General features: G+C 39.0%; 1 protein-coding gene and 1 pseudogene across 4 annotated transcripts in view; one reads left to right on the top strand and one right to left on the bottom strand.

Annotated features, from left to right (window-relative positions):
* IGF2BP2 (insulin like growth factor 2 mRNA binding protein 2) overlaps positions 1-19,039 on the bottom strand; it is a 161,668-nt gene that overhangs the window by 104,275 nt on the left and 38,354 nt on the right. The window lies entirely within an intron of this gene.
* On the top strand, positions 3,620-4,654 carry LOC308653552 (large ribosomal subunit protein uL10-like; annotated as a pseudogene). Its single transcript has one exon. The product of its transcript is annotated as a large ribosomal subunit protein uL10-like (transcript).

Raw genomic sequence — 19,039 nt, 5'->3', positions numbered from 1 at the left:
AAGTTGAATACTTTCCCATAAGTATCTCTCCTGTTAATGACGTTGAGCTAACCTGAAGGCTGATGACAAAACACAAAGCTTTGGGCCAGAATTTTACTCCAGGACTCAGACTAACTTGGTAGAAAATAAGATAATGATTGGGGGGGGATTATGTTAAACCATTGTTTTTTAAAGTTAATTTAAGTGTTTTTAAAAAGTCATTTAATGATTTAAGTACATCCATATTTTGAATATGTGTGTGTATATTTACACATGAAATAAAAGAGAAGCCAGGTATGATGGCACATGCCTGTAATCCCACCTACTTGGGAGGCTGAGGCAGGAAGATTGCAAGTTCCAGGACAGCCTGGGTAACTTAGTGAGACCCTGTCTTAAAATGAAAAAATAAAGTTAAAAGGGCCAGAGATGCAGCTCTGGTACAGCACCCATATGTTCAATCCCCAGTGCAGTAAATAAATAAACAAATTATTTTTAAAAAAGAAGAGTATGAATTTTAAGTATGAGTCTGTGTAGTATTGAAGGAAACTTTAAATTAAGCAACTTGTAGGTTCAGATCATGTGACCAAGGCAGCGGTGCCCTCTAGTGGTGGAGTACCACACTTTTACTTGGAGGCTTTGGTAGATCAATAAACCTCTTTAAAAGCTTGAGTTCAGAAAAAGTAAGTTATTAAGAGGCAGCAAAAATGTCTAAGACCCTGTAGCTCCTAAGTGGTGAAGGTCAAATGACCAAAGGAGTTGGTCATTCAGTTCAAAGGCTTTTCCTTGATTTGCTCTCAAGTCCATTTTATAGACAAACCATGGTCTCAAAAGATTAGAAATAATGTCCTTTTAGTCACAAAATCACATGAACCAAGAAGCCTGTGTCTTTATCATGCTTATTGCCTATTAGCACAAACTAAGAGTGACTGAACTATCTTTTCATAATTTATCATTAATGAAGTGCCAACTGTCTACAGTGACCAACACTACTTTCTTCTTCCCAAAGCTCAGCTCCTGTGGACTAGAGGCCAATACACACCGTGTGAGGTACAGGTACCTCTGGAAGGGAAATGATCCCTGACACTCTCCCTCTTGCGCTCATTCATCAATAGTTCACATCTCATAAGGAGGGATGTGGTGGTAGGCAATAATACATGTCAGAAAATGAAGTGCATGCTGCTGTTCTTCCACAGCATGCCACCTAGTAAGGATCTGGGATTGTCAAATAGAATCAGTCACCCCATAGAGCATATCTAGTGATTTACAAGGAACTCTAATTCTCTCAGGGAGAAACAGGACATGGTAAAAGAGGCAAAAATCAAAGAGCAGAGAACCCTAAGGCTAGTGTGTGGAAGGAACTATTAGTGGGTTAAATTTGCAGATTTTCTTTCTTTTTTTTTTTTGCGGAATATTTTATACATTGCAAAATGTTTTCAAAACATCTCATTTCCTCTTTGAGTTATGAGCCTGTGGGCCTTCATTCCATGGTAACAGATGGAGAAGACTGTGAGGTTAAATGGCTTGTCCATGTGTCCTGGCATGCTAATTACAGACTCAAGGCTCACCCTCTGCTCTTCTGTGTTTCCCACAGTACCTGGGACACCCAATGGGAGGTGGCTTAATAATCAGCAAACATAAATTGTGAGAGGAGGAGACCCTACAGACAGTTGGCACTGCAGAAAGAGACTAACAGATGACACTGGAAAGGCTTTAAAAATTTTTAAGAAATAGTCACTTAAAAGACAAACTTAAAAAGCAAAGAAGCCCAAAGCTATAAAAATAGGGACAAACAGGCCTTCAAAACTTTACAATAAACCTAAGGTAACCATTATATTATAATTAAGATGTGTTCACTTGTCTGCGTTTAAGAAGCAGGGATTCAAGGATTCCATTTCAGAAGGACTAAAACATTGGCTTAAGAGGTAAATGTTCCACTTTCCAAAAACCTTCTAGATAATCAAGGGTTTCCCACTAACATCTCTTCTCAAAAACTTCAATCAATTAGCTCATTTCTTTCTTCTTCCTATGCTCTCATTTCCCCCCTCTATTTACTTAGTTGGAATAAGTAATATCACACTGTGTTTTTAAGATGGTACATTTCAAATCTGATTATCTTATTTGTAATGCAAAATTTATTCTTTGTAATGAAAGAAAACAATGGAGACAGCATCATGAAGCACACCTGTAAACCTAGCAACTAGACCCAGGAGGTGGAGACAAGTTCATGGCTAGCCTGGGCAACATAGCAAGATCCTGTCTCAAAATAAAAATTTAAAGAAGTCTGGGATAATGCTTAGTGGTAGAGAGCTCCTAAGTTTAGTACCCAAGTACAAAGGAAAAAGAAAACAATGGAACTGGAACTGTGCAGGGCTAATTGTAGACATAGTATGTGAGTCTATGCAGCTCACGCTGCCAGTGCAGCCCCAAGGGTGGGCTCTGGGGGGCCTGTTCATATCCTGCAACTCTGTCCCTGGGGCCATCTCTGATTGGATCAGAGCCACTCCTTTTCCTTAATTATGTTTTTATTACTTAGAACCTAAAGTCTCTAAATAATATATTTTTTTTAATTTTCTGTTTCTTTGCACTAAATTGTTTTGTTTTATAAAGGCAAGGATTTTTTTTTTTTTTTTGGCCTATTTTGTTCCCTGTTATAGCCCAAATATCTAGAATAATGCCTGGACAATAACAGATAATCAAAGATGTTTGCTGAATAATAGTTATTATAAATCTTTCTTAAAGAGTTTTCCCCATGTCAAGTTTTATTCAGTGTATGTATCCAATTTGCTGAAGAGAAAAGGCTCAGCCTGGCAGTTTGATCCTTCCTATCCTTTCACACAGTCCCTGAAATATTTTCAAAGTTATCTATTCTCAATTATCTTCTCATGCTCTGTGTCTGATTTTCATCTCCCCTTTTTCCTCATTAGCACCTCATACATTGCATTATTATCATTATAATGAGACAATCTCTACATTTCCCTTTCTCCCCTTCTCTTTTTATCCTTCTAAATGTCTGCTTGTAATAAAAAAAATAAAAATAAAAACAGAGGCTGGGTCATCTATTGAATGGGCACAAAAATTATTTCCTGCTTCCTGTTTCCAGGATGTGAATGATGCCCACTAGGACACCAAGAGGTGTAAGGGAGGCCTGAAGACTTTATTATGGTACCAATCACATTTCCAAAAGCAGCAAAATATGTGCTGTTACCCAGGAGGCCAAGCTTCACCAATACTCCTCCAGAACCCCATTCTAAGTACAAGAATACAAACTGCCAAAAGATACTGCCCACATCTGCTGACCTCCTAAACATTGCCCCAATTCCTGTTACTAAGTCATTTACCTGATGAGTAAAATAGGTTATTGTGAAGAGGAAAAATCACTATTAGAACATCAACAGTATTCTGAGTTTTTGGCTAAAGTGATCTATCAGATTAACTGATCAGGCAGAAGTACTAAATAAATATAAATTGCTCCTATGCAAAATTCAAGCCCATATTACATGTTCAAATGGAGAAATACACAAAAAATAGATTATTTTTAGAAATAGAAAATCTCAAATGTATAGCTTTAAAAATTGTGTTTAAAATCACATAGTTCACCCTTTCTCGCCAGGCGTCCTCGTGAGAGTGACATCGTCTTTAAACCCTGCGTGGCAATCCCTGACGCACCGTCGTGATGCCCAGGGAAAACAGGGTGACCTGGAAATCCAACTACTTCCTTAAGATCATCCAACTTTTGGATGACTATCCAAAATGCTTCATTGTGGGAGCAGACAATGTGGGCTCCAAGCAGATGCAGCAGATCCGAATGTCCCTCTAGGGGAAGGCTGTGGTGCTGATGGGCAAAAACACTATGATGCGCAAGGCCATTCGAGGGCATCTGGAAAACAACCCAGCTCTAGAGAAACTGTTGCCTCATATCAGAGGGAATGTGGGCTTTGTGTTCACCAAGGAGGACCTCACTGAGATCAGGGACATGCTGCTGGCCAATAAAGTTCCAGCTGCTGCCCGTGCTGGTGCCATTGCACCATGTGAAGTCACCATACCAGCCCAGAACACTGGTCTGGGGCCCGAGAAGACTTCCTTCTTCCAGGCTTTAGGCATTACCACTAAAATCTCTAGGGGCACCATTGAAATCCTGAGTGATGTGTAGCTGATAAAGACTGGAGACAAAGTGGGAGCCAGCGAAGCTACCCTGCTGAACATGCTGAACATATCCCCCTTTTCCTTTGGGCTGATCATTCAGCAAGTGTTTGACAATGGCAACATCTACAACCCTGAAGTGCTTGACATCACAGAGGAGACTCTGCATTCTCGCTTCCTGGAAGGTGTCCGCAATGTTGCTAGTGTTTGCAGATTGGTTATCCAACTGTTGTATCAGTACCCCATTCTATCATCAATGGGTACAAGAGGGTCCTGGCTTTGTCTGTGGAGACTGAGTACACCTTCCCACTTGCTGAGAAGGTCAAGGCCTTCTTGGCAGATCCATCTGCATTTGTGGCTGCTGCCCCAGTGGCTGCTGCTACTACTGCTGCCGCCCCAGCCAAGGTTGAAGCCAAGGAAGAGTCGGAGGAGTCGGATGAGGATATGGGATTTGGTCTCTTTGACTAATCACCAAAAAGCAACAACTCAGCTTTATATGCAAAACAAAGAAATAAAGGCTTACTTCTTAAAATAAATAAATAAATAAATATAAAATAAAATCACATAGTTCAAAACAAAACAGACTTTGGGGAAGTTTAAATGTTTAAATTCCCAACATTAAAACTAAGATCACAAAGGGATTCATTCATTCATTCATTCATTCTATATAGTTTTAGTTGTTGATGGACCTTTATTTTATTCATTTATCTATATGTGGTGCTGAGAAGCAAACCCAGTGCCTCACGCATATGAGGCAAGTGCTCTACCACTGAGCCACAACCCCATCCCCACAAAGGGATTTATAAATGCAAAAGAACCATCATCACAAATAGATAAATATGCAACTGGCCTTATCCCTGCAGTTTCTTATAATTTCTTTTATCATGTCATTTTTATGCCACTTTCTTTTTCTTGCTGAAATTTCTTGATGCAACTTCTTGGGCTTAATTCTTTAACTTCTTTTTTCCTTTTTATTTACCCGTTATGGATACTCATTAGCTCAATCTTACTTTCTTGCAGGCTAAGTGCTCTAAAAACAAGTGCTCTAAAAGCCCTTGTGCCATACTTTAAACCTGTTGAGCACACTCATGCCAGTGATCCGACAAAAGCAAATACTTTTTCAGCTCCATTCACCAGGAATTCTTCTCACTTTTGGACTGCCCTTTCAGAAGTCCCAACTTTGCTGGTTAAGGGGAGAACTGAATCTCTTGATCCACTGGAGTAAGAGCTGCCTGCTGCTCTTGAATGTAGTGCTGAACAAAATTTTTATGGAGGAGCTCCAAAATGTGTGCCTTCCAAGAGGGTAAAGAATTGTTACATTATTCTCACTCTAGTCCACACAATTGAGGAGAGTGTGGAGGGTCCAGGGCAGAAGGCAGGGAATCAGGAGACTAAAACAGTGTTTACATGATTTTGATGACTTTCACTGTGTTTCAGATGTCATCTTGTTTTTCTCCATTATTGTAAAATATCAGTTTAAGAAAGTAAAAGCGACTTCAAGAAATAACAACTGGACCAAGCCCTGCCTTCCCATAGATATAAATAAGTAAGTCTCAGAGATAGTACATATACATAGGGCTGGATTCAAATCTTACTCTATTACTGTCTGGATAACTCTGGTAAGTTACTTAAGCTTTGTGCTTCCGTTTCTTCATTTGTACACTAAGGAAAAGGATAATAATAAGACTGACTTTGAAAGATTGCACAGAAGTTACAGGAGATAAACATGAAAAGCATTTAGAACAGTATACAACAAATTATTTAGTAATAATTATTAATGTGACCACTTGTGTTTTCTAAATGAGTTCCAAGGATTTTGATACCTTCTTTCAGCAAACATTTCACCTTCTTTCAGCAAACACAGTATCATGTATGGAGCTCAACACTGGCAATATGGATAGAGCCAGAAATCACACTCTGGACCCTCCAAACATCATCCAATCAGGTAGAGGAGGCTATCTCTTAAGCTGTATATCATAGTGGTAAGAACTGTGATAGAGATGTATATAGAATCTTAAGCAACAAGAAGCAGCCTGGAGTGGTCCAAAGAAGGAGAATGAGCCAAGCCTTAAAAGGCAGACTGGAGTACACCAAAGGAAGAAGGGAAAGGAGGTTGTTCTGGGCAAGGTTGGGGAATGGCAAAACATAAGACCAATTACTCAGCAAAGACAAATATAGTGAAAGGTCTAAGCAATTTGAACTTTAACTTAAACAGGAATGCCCAGCTTTAGGAAAAAGGATGGGTTGTGATGGAAAAAGAAAAGGAAAGGAGACTTAGTAGAAACTACCCCTCACAAAACTACTTCTAATAAAAAACATTTCAGAAAGGATGGAGTACAGAGAATAGACTCCAAAAATATTTATAAATTACAGTGACATACCTTAGATGATTAAATATGAAAGATTGGAAAATGGAAAAAGGAAACAATGATACCAAGTTACTAATTAGAACAATGAGGTTGATGGTGATACAACTGGGACCCAGGCAGAGGAGTTTGGGGTAGGGATGCTGAGCTTAGTTTTGAACAGTTTCAATTGAGGTACCTTTGGGACATTCAGATATAGCTATCCAGTAAGAGGGAAGTCAGAAATATGGATCTGCATCTGTGATGCAGGCTGAGGCTGGAGAAAGAGAGATTACTGCTCAAGCCATAGGAGGGTTCGGGTTCGGAGTACCAGTGATGACCAAGATGGATGGATCAGGGAGACTGGAGGACCAGGAAGGAAAAAAGAGCAGATGTCACAGCCACCAGTATTTCTCAGAACTACAACACTATTTTCATCCTTGTCAGTCTTGTCAACAACTTTCTCGAACATTCCAATGTTCTTTATTTGTATACCATCTGTTTCACAAATATTTGAGGCAGCTTATGGTAAAGACATACAATAAAACAGTAAAATAAAAGTGAAATGAATAAATCAGAGCAAGAATATGTGGCATTTGATTAGGAGGTCAATACAGAAGCAGAGTGGGTAAAAGAGTAGGATTAGAATCCAACTATGCAGGTCAAAGAGGACTACAGAATTGCTGCAGTAAAGGTACAAACTTGGCTCTGAGCTTCCTAGTGGCCAAAGTTAAAGAGAGTCAGATGCCTCCATAAGAAGAAAGCATACTTTCACAGGATTAACAGATTTGCCCAATCTCAACCAGTTAAAAGATGAATGGTTCTTTTCACTCTACCAAGTTGCTTCAACATGCAAATGTTTAAGACCTAGTTAGATTCCCATCATCAGAATAGAAAGGTAGAAAGGGAACTGGTTTAGAAATTAGGACATCTGGTTCGAATATTAGCATTTACACTAATCACAAACCTAACGTAGGCAATCATTTAAATTCTTTGTATCTTGTTTGCTCAAATAGAAAATAAGTTCACAGTGAACCAGAGTCAACCCATACTTAGTAGATGTGATATAATTCTCCAGTTCACTATACCTTGACACACATTGTTGGTTAACCAAAGAACTTTCTTCTGATAACCCCTGCTGCAAAGACCTCAAAATCCTGCTTAGAAGTGTTCCAGGTAATCACCAATCAATCAGCCTCAGGCATTCTTGCCCTGAAGGTTCTATAAAGTGTCTTCAGGGTTAACACACCACCATGCTGTGATCAAGGTATGTGTCATACTTTATGTCATCCTCTCTTGAATGAGTAAGGCTGAGGGGGATTTGACTGCAGTTGCTAAGGTAGGCAGATATGGAACAAACGCTCTTTTTTGCAGTTATTTTTAGACTGCTAAAAATACTTTCGATATGTTAAAATTCACATGAGTCAAATATACAACTGATTAAAATAAAACACTTTAACACTATATACTAGAGGAAATCTACAATAGCACAGCAGCAGGTACCAAGCTGAAAATCTTCAGGAACAACTGACTTCAAACTGCCTTCTATTTTCAAATATATACCAAGAGCATTTCTACAAAACTAAACAAAAATAGGGATATGTAACAGACCTACGTGTACCCATTACCTGATTTAACAACCACTTTTGACATCCATGTTCATAGTATCTAACTCTAAAAGTTCAAGCATTCTGGGTGGGGCTAGAGTTCAAAAACTGTTTTTTTTTTTTTAAAAAACAGCAGCAGAATACAACAGACACTAGTATGGCAATACGTAAATCAGTGGATGTGTAACTGATGTGATTCTGCAATCTGTATACGGGGTAAAAATGGGAGTTCATAACCCACTTGAATCAAAGTGTGAAATATGATATGTCAAGAACTATGTAATGTTTTGAACAACCAACAATTTAAAAAAAAAAAAAGCTTCTTTAAGGAAACAGGCTTATATCCATGAATTAACACACGTGTACATATACCCATAAAATAGGAGCTTCCAGGCAATATCCAGAAGCATGCTGGAGCAAGATCTATTCTCTAGATTCTTCTACTCAAATTGTGGTCCCTAGCTGGGCATGGTGGCACATGCCTCTAATCCCAGTGACTCAGGAAGCTGAGACAGGAGAACCATGAGTTCAAAGCCAGCCTCAGCACCAAGCAACTCAGTAAGACCCTGTCTCTAAATAAAATTCAAAATAGAGCTGGGGATGTAGTATCAAGTGCCCCTGAGTTCAATCCCTGGTACCAAAAAAAAAAAAAAAAGTGTAGTTCCTGATCAGCAGCATATACATCACCTGGGAGCTTGCTAGAAATGCAGAATCTTGGGTCTATTCTAGCTTACTCTGTCCTCTGCAAAACTTTTCCTATGTGGCTCAGAAAAGCCAGGCAAGAAATTGCAGAGAGAAAAACTGTCCATTTTACTTGGGAAAATAACTTACCATTAACCAGTATGATTTATGACACAGCAATTCCACTTCTTAATACCTACCCTAGAACAATACTCTTGTCTACTTAAACAACAGGATATTACAAAGATGTCTATTGCAACATTGCTTAGAATTAGAAACAACCTAAATGTCCACCAACAGGTAAACGGTAAAACAAGCCAGTACTAAAGTAAATGAACCAGATCGTCAAAAGTTCTCCTAGACTTGTAAAGTGAAAAAAGAAGCAGAATGTTTCATTTAGTAAGACAATACTTCTTTAAAAAAAAAAGATATTAAAACAGCTGCTTCATTATGTATTCTCCCAGGATACGTACATGCACAAGTAAAGGAAGAGGGAAGGTCTGGAAAGGCAGCTAGCTACCAAAGGAAATGGTGGTTACATTTGGGAAGAGATGAAGGGGACCAGGATGAAGGGTAGAAGGTTAAAGAAGGGTTATAAAGTTCTATTTGCTTACTTATTGAAAGGAGAATCCATCATGTACCACTTGTGGGACAAACATGTTTAAGTGGCTGTATAGTTTTTTATTCACAACATATTTATGTGAGAAAGTACGGTCAAGACGAGGTGCAGAGACATAGAAAGTTTAAAGATCTATAGGTTTTTGGAATTTAGATATGCTATCATGGATCTCCTTGATGAACCACTTTTTTCTCATGGCTGCCTTCAACACACATATTTAGCTAGTACTAGGCATATTTTACCCTATTAAAAATGTCATCAAAAGTGCTCTGTTCATTTTTTTGTGAATATTTGTACTCCTTCCAATTGTGAATGAGCTACTTGAAAACAAGCTATATTCTCTGTGTGATTGTTTCTATGGATGCACATTCCCAAGTCCTAGCTTAACAGATAATGATGCGCACTAGCGAAATGAATAACTCACCACACAATGAATAAAAACAATAGCTGAAAGATTCCTAAGAAATTGGCAGAGCATGAACTGTCCTCATTTTATAGCTGAAGAAACCAGCTCAGGAAAAACGGGTGATGTACCCCCAAGCACTATTTAGTTAGTAAATGACAAAGTGTCATTTCACATCCTCTTTCCTTTCAACTGTACCATATTTGTCACACTTCCACACTTAAAAATATATTAATTCACATTCAAAGGCAATTTTTAGATAGCTTCAAACTGGAAATTCTCAGGAGAAATGTTAGAATTCATGCTGGGTTTGGCGGCACAGGCTTGTAATCCCAGCAACTCAGAAGGCTGAGGCAGGAGGAGTAACAGCCTCAGCAACTTAGTGAGGAGAGCCTGTTTCAAAATCAAAAAAAAGTGCTGGAGATATAGCTCAGCTGTAAAACGTCCCTGGGTTCAATCTCCACTACCAAGAAAAAAATAAAATTAGAATTCAAATAATATGTACATTTTTAAGATCCCAAATCTAACCAGTTTTAACCAGTTATTTTTCCAATACCTTCCACAAACAGCCCAAGAGTTGAGACTGAAAGAAAAAAAGGCCAAACCCCCATAATCCTAAGAGATTTTTCATAAGAGAGGAAAAAAAGATAAATTCCAGTTTATAAACATTTATTATGAAAAAAAATTTTTAATATAAAAGTAGGCAGATTGTAAGTACCCATCTCCCAGCTTGAGTAATTTTCATAGTCCATTAAAAAAATTTACTCGTGGCAATGTAAATAGTGTTTGGGGAGTTGGTAGTAAAGGGGAAATCTAATTGTTTGTCTTTAATAGGCTGAAAAATTCCATCCCTAAAGGAAAGTGATATAACTGGAAACTTTTCATGTGAAATAGTCTCAAACTGATAGGTTTTATGAAATAAAATTTAAGTTTGGAGTTAACAAGATTAAAAGGTCATGCTGTACCTTAGATATTAAGATAATACAACTGACTTCTTGAAGGAATCCTCTTCAGCACCCAGATTACAGAAGAGCAATGCTGGACACATACGCACGCCTCTATTTATAACCGCAAACAAGAAGTCTTATGGGAAAAGCTTCTTGATTATTGAAAAAGCAAACTATTTTAAGCACCTCACAACTTTCTAAGAAGTTCGTTTGTTTTCACATTGTTCCCAAAAGTGGGGTCATAACGTGTGTTTGTGTGTGTGTGTGTGTGTGCGTGCGCGCGCGCGTGCGCATGCTCTTGCACACTTGCTTTTGGGAAATGTACAAAATCAGGTCAATGGGTTTGACACATTCAAAGCTCTATGAGGAGCTTTGATAAAAGTCCTGGGAGTTCATAGTATGACCAAGAAATAAATTGATTTTTTTTTGGCAGAATTGGGCAGAATATATATGTATTTTTTTAAAAAAAAATATGAATCAAGTATAGTGTATTTCAAATGGGAATTGGAGACATATTTCCCATAACCATTTAAAACATACATACTGGCTCTGAGACCTAGCTAAATTTAAACCCTGACTCAATCGAGTAAGACAAGCCCTTCCTACTTTTGGGGAGGGAAGAGTGGAAGAGACTGTCCCATTGGAGAGTTCTGCTAAAAACAACCTCTAGGTGCCAGGAACTACTTAATAATGTAGATCATTACCAGTCCCCTCCTCCTTTCCTTGGATGAGAAAGCAACCAGTTGCAGACACTTAAAATCTACTTAGGATAACCCAGCAATGGTCGGTGTGACCAAAATCTGTCCTTTTTCTCTTTGTCACAGTGAAACCCAAACAAGCCCAAGGCACCATGTGGTTGCTTCAGAAGGTCCTGAAGTAAGTCTTGCTGACCATCTCTGCTGGTGATAACCCTTTGATCATGGTTTTCTCTCATGTGCCATATTCAGGAAGCTCACACTCATTTATATAGAAAGTTATACTACCACCTGCTCATTTTGAGAAGCCTTGAAAAGGAATTCCCACTACACCATGGCACGTACAAGGTGGCCATCAAAAAGCGGTTATTCCTAGTAACTTCATTCCAACACCAGGAGTTCAGAACGTAAATTAATGTGCCCACCTACTCTGGTTTGTCTGGAAATAGCTGCATGATAACAGAGTGAAGAGAACGTGTCAAACACAAGACTTGAGGGGTGCAGGACCTTCACAGAGGAGAGCCTCATGAAGGCAGACCAGGGGCCGGGGTGTAGCTCAGCAGGAGAGCTCTTGCCTAGCACACATGAGGCTCTGAGTTCAATACCCAGCACTGGGGGTTAGAGGAAAGGTAGACCAGGACCCTAAAGTTGGGAGATGGCAGGAGGAAGTCACTGGTTTTCTAGCTTGGTCACCAAATAACAACCACTGGAGATTTTTCCCCAAAAGTCTTATAGTGGTTGCTTTAAACCCTATTTTAAGGAACACATGATGAGGTTATGTAGTAGGGATTAACTATCTGTCAGCTGTCGCTCCTTGTGTTATCAAGTTACAGGCTTGACTCAGTTAGTAGTTGTAACTAATGACATAACTCTTGGCTCAAGTTTATTTCCACTAGACTGTCATCATGAACCTAGGTCATTTATGAAGGCTATGGATTAAAAATTATAAGATTAAAGGTCTCACATGTCTGATTTAGACTTGATACAAGTAAGACACATGCACACCAAGAGTGGTCTCTCCTGTTCCATGAACAACAAGGAAGGTAAATGGACCCCTCACCTACACAGTCTTCTGAACATTTGGACTCTTAACTGAAAACAGATTGGTGCCTCTGCTCTGAGAAGGCCATGGAAAGCCTGATTCTTCCCCAGCCCTCAACAAGGAGAATGTGTTGGGCCTCTCTAGGGCTGTAGGGAGTGGTGTAAAAGTCGAGAAGGACTTAAGGAGTAGGAAGCCCAGGGCCATTGTGACTGCTAAGGTCAGCAAAGTTCTCACCCTTGAGGGCAGGACAAAGGGATCCCAGAGATTCCAACCCACAAATGGTTACAAACTCAGGGACTAAAGCAGGGAGAGGCTATCACTATCACTCTAGCTACAGGCCACTGCTTCTATACCTAGTTCTTTTGTCTTTATCACTTTATGTGAAAACACACCTCCACTTCCAAGAGCTGACTGGCCAAAGTGGCTAATACCTGTGTGTGTACAATCAATAGCTTGAATATGCTTCTCCAGGGATGATGTAAGTCTTCTTAGGGATTCAGGGTGGAGGGCTGAGAATACAGCATGAATATAGTTCATTTTTGTGGAATATCAATTCCATGTACAATTTTAAAATATTTTAAACATTTTTTACATTAAAGCAAACACACATACGATAGAGTGCATTGCTAAAAACACATAAAGTGTTTAAAAATAAACAGTTTTAGCTGGGTGTGGTGGCCCACACCTATAATTCCAGCAACTTGGGAGGCTAAGGCAGGGGATTCCAAGTTTGAAACCAGTCTGGCCGATTTAGGCAAGACCCTGTCTCGAAATGCAAAACACAAAAGGAAAAAAAAAAAAAAAAAAGAAAGGGGGCTGGGAATGTAGCTCAGTGTCCGAGCACTCCTGGGCTCAATCCCCAGCACTGTAATCATCAATCAAATAATAATTTGGTGTGTGTGTGTGCACGTTAAGGGTCAACCTTATCCATGCTAGGCACATACTCTACCACTGAGCTACACCCCCAGCCACAAGACAAGTTTTGTTTTCACAAAGATCACCTAGGTGGACACCTCCTGAATCCCTGGAGGCATTCTTACTCCAAAGAGAACTGGGTAGAGATACCTAAGGAACACTGACCTGCTGGATCTCTGCGGTTCCCTCAGACCTACAAATCAAAATGGATAGTATTTCTCCCCAAATATTATCTCCAGCTCTAGCCCAGTGGGAGGCATTGAATCCTTGGCCCTACTCTTCAGGGACCATAGGGCTAGGCACTACTACGTCAGCAATGGTCATGCTGTGAAGACTTTCTTTGGCCATGAATGCTGTTTGATCAATCCTCTGTTATCTGTCATCACCAACAGCATAATAGGGATGGACCAACTGGTACAGAGGGGAGCTGTATCTACAGGAATGGGTCTGTGACTAAGAACAATTTGGGGCAAAGAAAAACTGATAGTAGTAAGAACTCCAGGGTACAACAAGGCAAATGCAGAAGTATCAGTACAGCTGATCCCGGAAGCACGTTCACTAGCCATCTACTCCACCAGGCACTGGGGATAGACAGATGCATAAGACATAGTCCTTGTCTTGGAGGCAAGATCAGGATGACCTGATATTTCAGTGGCCTGCTACCAGAACTCTATATTCTAAATCAGACTTTGTCAAATAAAATGATGATATACCTGTGTTTGCTTTTCACTTGAGTGTTGACATGAGTGTAAGGGGAGTTAAGAGGTCTTTACACCCCAGCACCAATACTTATTTTATTGTTTCAATAACAAACGCAAGACAGAGTAGAATGAATTGGACATAACTTTCTTATATTCACATATGAATACACGGCCAGGGTCACTCCACTTCACATACAACCACAAGAATGGGAAGTTATACTCCATGTATGTGTGATATGTCAAAACACATTCTACTGTCATGTACAACTAAAAAGGACAAATAAAAAATTACTAAAAAAATAAATTTACAGGGGGCAGGGGCTGGGGCTCAGTGGTAGAGCACTGGCCTAGCATGTGTGAGGCACTAGGTTCGATTCTCAGCATCGCAGGCAAATCAAGTCTACTGACAACTAAAATAAATTTTAAAAATAAATAAAGTTACAAATGTTTAAGAAAATAACAAAATTTTTAGTCTAACAAGCAAGAATCTGTCTGATATATTAGAGAGACTAATCATTTGACAACTTCTAAAAGGATAAAAAGATTTTTTTAAAAAATTTCATCTCATTCCTGTCAGAATGGCAATACCAAGAATACAGGCAACAATAAGTGTTGGTGAGAATGTGGGGGAAAAGGTACACTCGTACATTGCTGGTGGGACTATAAATTGGTACAACCACTATGGAAAGCAGTATGGAGATTCCTCAGAAAACTTGGAATGGAACCACCATTTGACCAGCTATCCCACTCCTTGGTTTATAAGCAAAGGACTTAAAATCAGCATCCTACAGTGATACAGCCACATCAATGTTTATAGCAGCTCAAATCACAACAGCTAAACTATGGAACCAACCTAGGTGTCCCTCAACAGATGAATGGATAAAGAAAATGTTATATATATATATATATATATATATATTTCCCCCCCAATGGAATACTACTCAGCTTTAAAGAAGAATGAAATTATGGCATTTGCCAGTAAATGGATGGAGTTGGAGGATATCATAAAATAAGCCAATTCCAAAAAACCAAAGGCTGAATGTTTTCTCTAATATGCGGATGCTAATTCACCATAAGGTGGGGGACACTAGAGAAGAGTAGCATTCCTTTAGATTAGGTAGAGGGAAGTGAATGGCGGAGGGGGGGGGGAGGATAGGAAGGATAGTAGAATGAAACACATTATTATTTTATGTATATATGTGACTTGCATGACCAATGTGATTCTGAAACATGCACACTCAGAAAAATGAGAAATTATATCCCAACTATGTATGACATATGAAAGTGCATAAATGCATTCTACTGTCATATATAACTGATTAAAACAAATAAAAAATTCTTTTTTAATTTCCAGTGCCATATTATTTGCCTGGAAGCAATTTACAGAATGAGTGAGTCAGTGAACTAGACCAGAGGTTTCATTTACTTAACTAGAAGGTAGCAAAAATATCTGCTTGGCACAAGTATATTCAGAGGTTAATAAGCTTGCCTTCTGGAATTCAGACTTGAGCAGTGTTTCTCAAATGTTTATTCATTATCACTCCCATAATAAGCCTAATTAGACATTTTTCTCCCAACTGCCTCCCCCAAGAAAGTTTAATATGAGAGAGATCTCTGTTTAGGTGCCCATTGGGAGGTTATAAACTTTGTAATAACTAAGATCTCATTCCCCCTAAGAACCAATTTTCACTCCTTTTGAGGCAACATGGCCCAGGTGAGAAATCATGGTCCAGGAAAGATGTTTATATAATCCTCTTACAACACGCAGGAGGCCAGGTACAGTAGTACACACCTGTCATCCTAGCCACTAAGGAGACTGAGGCAGAATCACAAGTTCAAGGCCACCCTCAGCAACTTAGCAAGACCCTGTCTCAAAATAAAAAATAAAAGGACTGGGGATATAGCTCAGTAGAATGAAACAACCCTGGATTCAATCCCAAGTGTGTGTGTCTGCCTCTCACACACATAAACACATACATGCAAGTGTGACTCATGGAAGAACCTAAGCATGCTAGCACACATTTGTCTATAATCCCAGCTACTTGGGAGACTGAGGCAGATCTCAACTTTGAGGTCAGTCTGAGCAACTGGGTGAGACCCTGTCTTAAAAAAATTTTTTTTTAAAGGGCTGGGGTGTAGCTCAATTGGTAGAACCTTGCCTAGCATACACAAGGCCTTGGTTCAATTCCCAGTACTACCAAAACCAAAAAAAAGATATATGGAAAAGGACAGACATATGTGCAAATATACATATGTGTGTGTATTTTTTTAAATCAAATTCTTAAAGGATTCCAACACAAATACACATGCACACACATACATATATTTTTTAAAAAATAAGATTAGATCTAGAACAAGGGTCAAAAATTTTGTTCTGTTAAAAGCCCAGACAGTAAATATTTTAGGTTTTGTGGGTTACATACTGCCTCTGAGGCATATTCTTATTTTTTGTTTTGTTTTTACAACCCTTTAGAAATGTAAAAACCTTTCTTAGTTCGAGGACCCTACCAAAACAGGCTGCTGACCAAACTTGGCCTGTGGGCTGGAGTTTGCTGGCTCCTGATCTGGAGGGATAATAGCTAACATTTTTAGACATCTTAATATTTACATATATATATATATTTTTTTTTTAAAGTAACTGTCTGTAGAATGGTGGTGGCCAGCGGTTAGGGAGGGGGGAATGGGGAATTATCATGTAATGGGTACAGCATTTCCATTTTGCGAGTCATGGAGTGCTCTGGAGATGAATGGTAGTGATATTTGTACAACCATATGACTATACCTAAACCACTGAACTGTGCACTTAAAACTGGTTTTGATGGTAAATTTTATGTTATGTGTACTTTGCCACAATTAACCAATGTTATGCAAACGTAACTAAGACTTTACAACAATAACAACAAAACTCTTACAAAGTAGATGTCTTCATTTCATAGCTGAAGAATGTGAAGTAAAAGACCTCTGAAAACTTATCCAAATTATAAAAGTAACAAATGGAGTAAGGAGATTGGAACCCTGAGCAATTTAAAGATCAAGCTCTTAATCATGAGAAGATATTGTCTTTCCAGCATTCTCACCATTAGGAACTCCTTTATTTTCTCCAACAGATGCTATATTAAAAAATATTTTACTGCTAAACAAACATCATTTACTAATAATTTATTTTGCTTCTTAAACAAAGATACACATTGACAATCAGAATTTCAGATCAGATTTTTTTAAAAAAAAAAAAAAAAGAAAGAAATTTAGCATTCTAGTTAACCTGTCAAGATTTCCTAAAGGAAACTGTAAACTCCATAAAGCCAAGGACCTACCTTCCTTATTATCTGTCTCATTCCAACATTTTCAGTTCCCAGTATCAAGCCCATGGTTTAGAAACGGGGAGGAGGAGGGGAACGCTCACCCTCTTATACTGCTGAATCCTTAGTGTTTGAGAGACCCCCTATAATATATTTAGCCAGACACAGTAACACCCACCTATAATACCAGCTACTCAGGAGGCTGAGGCAGGAGAATTATAAGTTCAAGGTCAATTTTCACAATTTAGCAAGGTCCTCATCAATTTAGAAAGACCTTGCATTACAATTTAAAAATAAAATGGGGGAAGGGGATATAGCTCAGTTGGTACAGTGCTTGCCTCGCATGCACAAGGCCCTGGGTTCAATCTCCCTCACCACAAAAAAAAAAAAAAAAAAAAAAAAAAATAAGAGCTGGGGTGTTCAGTGGTAAAGTGCCCAAGTGGATTCAATCCCCAGTACAAAAAATAAAAAGGAAACAAAGTTTAGTTGGGTTAAGTTCATAAACAGACAAAACCAACAACATCAACAAAAGACTTTAAAAGATTTTCAATTAATTATGAAAAGAATCTTAACTAGTTACCATATTGTACTACAGAAACAGACGGGGGGCAGGGGGGGAGGGGAAGCTATATCTACCTGTTTATAACAATCTCCAGGAAATGTCATTATGACCTCCCTGACATGGGACAAAAGCTGAGCCTATGAAGTATCTCGTATCTCAGTCCTGTGGCTGTGGCCACCAGGAAAATGACCTAGGCCAGACCAATCAGAATTCTTCCCTATTTCAAATTTAAGCTAGGGGAAAGAACTCTCTTTCTTTTCTTTTCTTTTCTTTCTCTCTCTCTCTCTCTCTCTCTCTCTCTCTCTATTAGTTCTAATCAGTTATACATGACAGTAGAAAGCTCTTCGATTCATTGTACACAAATGGAGCAGAATTTTTCACTTCTCTGGTTGTACATGAAGTAGAGTCACACCATTCGTGCAATCACACAAGTACCTAGGGTAATGATGTCCATCTCATTCCACCATCTTTCCTACCTCCTTGCCCCCTCTCTCCCTCCCTCCCCTTTGCCCCATCCAAAATTTCTCCATTCATCTGGTGCCTGCCCCCCATTATGGATTAGCATTCACTTATCAGAGAAAACATTCAGCCCCTGGTTTTTTGGGATTGGTTTATTTCACTTATGATATTCTGCAACTCCATCCGTGTACTGGCAAATGCCATAATTTTATTATCTTTTAATGCTGAGTAATATTCCATTGTGTATATAAACCACAGTTTCTTTACCCATTCATCTATTGAAGGGCATCTAGGTTGCTTCCAAGTTTAGCTATTGTGAATTGTGCTGCTATAAACCTTGAAGTAGCTGCATCACTGTAGTAGGCTGTTTTTTAAGTCCTTTTGGGTATAGACTGAGGAGTGGGATAGCTGGATCAAATGGTGAAACCTGGTTTTTTTCCTTAGATCGTAGCAGCAATGATGTCTGTATATTGGCACTGACCATGGCCGTGCCCTATACTACATAGAGGAAACCCATCTGCACGAAGAAAAAAATGAAGCCAACACTTAGACAAAATGAGGAGAGGGAGAGGAGTGGGCCACATACAGCTGTGTTTCAAGTTCCTGGTTCTAAACACCATTAAAACTCACTTCATTCCAGCTCAT

The sequence above is a fragment of the Spermophilus citellus genome (assembly GCF_964194105.1).
Source record: "Spermophilus citellus genome assembly, chromosome: 7".
NCBI lineage: Eukaryota > Metazoa > Chordata > Mammalia > Rodentia > Sciuridae > Spermophilus > Spermophilus citellus.
The sequence above is the reverse complement of the archived record's forward strand: the minus strand, read 5'-3'. Positions and strand labels throughout refer to the sequence as shown.